The sequence below is a fragment of the Pantherophis guttatus genome, chromosome 7 (assembly GCF_059756535.1).
Source record: "Pantherophis guttatus breed Tessera chromosome 7, ASM5975653v1, whole genome shotgun sequence".
Taxonomy (NCBI): domain Eukaryota; kingdom Metazoa; phylum Chordata; class Lepidosauria; order Squamata; family Colubridae; genus Pantherophis; species Pantherophis guttatus.
The window spans coordinates 88,894,821-88,897,320 of record NC_142069.1 but is presented as its reverse complement, the minus strand read 5'-3'; the positions used below and the strand labels follow the sequence as shown (position 1 = coordinate 88,897,320).

General features: G+C 43.6%; 1 long non-coding RNA gene across 1 annotated transcript in view; it reads left to right on the top strand.

Moving 5' to 3' along the window:
• The first annotated feature begins 496 nt into the window (after positions 1-496).
• LOC148112959 (uncharacterized) overlaps positions 497-2,500 on the top strand; it is a 2,377-nt gene continuing 373 nt past the window's right edge. Inside the window, exons 1-2 of the long non-coding RNA XR_015728796.1 lie at positions 497-804; positions 1,819-1,962. This is a non-coding gene — a long non-coding RNA (uncharacterized LOC148112959). The remainder of the gene's footprint in view (positions 805-1,818; positions 1,963-2,500) is intronic.

Here is a 2,500-nt window from a genome sequence, read left to right as displayed (position 1 = left end):
TGCAACTAATGTGAGAACATGCCATAAGCAGGAAAATCATCCCTTTTCACTGCTCTTAAAATTGAGCTTTCCAATCTTGATGGAAGCAAAGTGTATCTCCAGTTATTTATTTTTTTGTAATCATCTTCTTTTAATGACCCCATAATCCCTTGCGGGGTGAAGTCTGGGCAACTGAATGGAGCTAGCTGAATGTTTACTGGCCGGATGCCCTTCCTGTTGCCAATGAGGAGTTTTGTTCAGCAGATATATTCTCATTGTGCCCAGAGAGAGCAATATCTGCCTCTACCTAGGATCGAACCCACAGCCTCCTGATTGGACTCTGCTACACTCTGGAACACTCTGCTAGTTCCATTTAGTTGCCCAGACTCCACCTGCAAGGGATTATGAGGTCAAATGATGATGATGAAGAAGAAGAGAGCTAGGATATCCTTTTCATAAATAAAACTCCTTCAGCCACAGCTAACACAAAAGGCTAGAGCTGATGGGATTAAAAATTTACACACACACATACCCAAACTCTCAAGGACAGGACCTGACCTTTAGGATATAATAGGGTTAACCCAGCACCATTGAAGTAGCAAAAGATACAAGGCTCAGTACACTGCACAACCTCCTGGAGCATCTCAATCACCAAAGCCCAGAACCTTATAAAAATCCATCCATCCCTTGGCCATTATGTCAGCAACCCCAGAAACATGCTGCTGTCACTGAAGTTTCTGGAAACAAAATAAACAGAGACCATCTTTCCTTGTAAGACAGCCTCCATTTTATTTCAAGCATATGAAGAACGGTTGCAGGAACTGGGTATGTTTAATGAAAAGAAGGACCAGGGGAGACAGGATAGCAGTCTTCCAATATCTCAGGGGTTGCCACAAAAAAGAAGGAGTCAAGCTATTCTCCAAAACTCCTGAGGGCAGGACGAAGAAGCAATGGGTGGAAACCAGTGGTGAAATGTAAAATTTGTTACTACCGGTTCTGTGGGCGTGGCTTGGTGGGAGGGGTAATGTGCCTGGGTGGGCGTGGCCAACTTTTTTTTTTTTTTTACTTTTAAAAGCATTTTTTCTACAAGAGGTTGTAAAAAATGCTTTTAAAAGCCTCTGACGATCAGGTAACACAGCTGGGATCGTCAGAGGCTTTTAAAAGCATTTTTTTTCCCTACAACCTCTTCGGCCCTTCGGTGCGCAGGGATTTTTGCTACCAGTTCTCCGAACTACCCCCACCATCGCTACCAGATTGGGTGATCCGGTCCGAACTGGGAGTATTTCACCCCTGGTGGAAACTAATCAAGGAGAGAAGTAATTTAGAACTAAGGAGAAATTTCCTGTCAGTTAGAACAATTAATCAGTGGAACAACCTGACTCCAGAAGTTGTGAATTCTCCAACACTGGAAATTTTTAAGAAGAGGTTGGATAACCATTTGTCTGAAGTGGTGTGGGGTTTCCTGCCTAAGCAGGGGGTTGGACTAGAAGACCTCCAAGGCCCCCTCCAACCTTATTATTCCTAATTCTATGTTCTTTTCTCCAACTCCCTCCTACTTTTTCCTCCAAGAAGCTTTGTGCCTGGGTACCAAATGAAGTCAATTCTCCTTTTGAACTTAGCAATTTCAGGGCAAGTCCAGGTGGGAGACGCAGAGCAGAAACTCACTCAGATGAGCGTAAATTGATGCTTGTTAGTTACCAGCAACAAACAAGTGCTCACCCTTGGTTGAGAAGATTCCTGTGCACGGACTTTTAGCAATAAATCATTAATTAATTGGATCTTCAGGTGTGGACCTGATCTTTCACACCTAATGATGTCCTTCAATTTTGCCTATTTCAGTCCCTTTCTCATGGTCCCACTAGGAAATCAGCAAAATAATCTGTCTTTATGTGAAAAATTGATGGGGGCTTGATGGCAGAAGCAGAGAGACATGAAGGATAGTCAGTTTCTAATAAATATTCTGTCTTCCTGACAGCTGACAAGGTCAGTTGGTAGGGTTTCTACATCCTGCAATTTAAATCTTCATTATTTGCTCCTATTGTGTTTTTATGAGAATTTGCGGTTTCCTGAATGCAGAGGTAATGATTTATTACGAATATGTCCTGCTCTTTTCTTGTTTTTATAGCTTTTTGGTACGGTCAAGTGAACGATCAATAACGTGTTGTCGTTGTGTTGTCATTGCTGTTGTGTTACTTGAAAAATGTGAAGGGTGCTTCCCTAACCGCTGGTTCTCCTTGCGTTGTTCCAGGGGTGAAATCCAGCAGGTTCTGACAGGTTCTGGAGAACCGGTAGCGGAAATTTTGAGCAGTTCAGAGAACCAGTAGTGGAAATTTTGAGTAGTTCGGAGAACCGGCAAGTAAAATCTCTGGCTGGCCCTAGAGTGGGTAGGGAATGGAGATTTTGCAATATCCTTCCCCCCAGGAGTGGGGAGGGAATGGGGATTTTGCAGTATCCTTCCCCTGGAGTGGGGTGGGAATGGAGATTTTGCAGTATCCTTCCCCTGGAGTGGGGTGGGAATGGA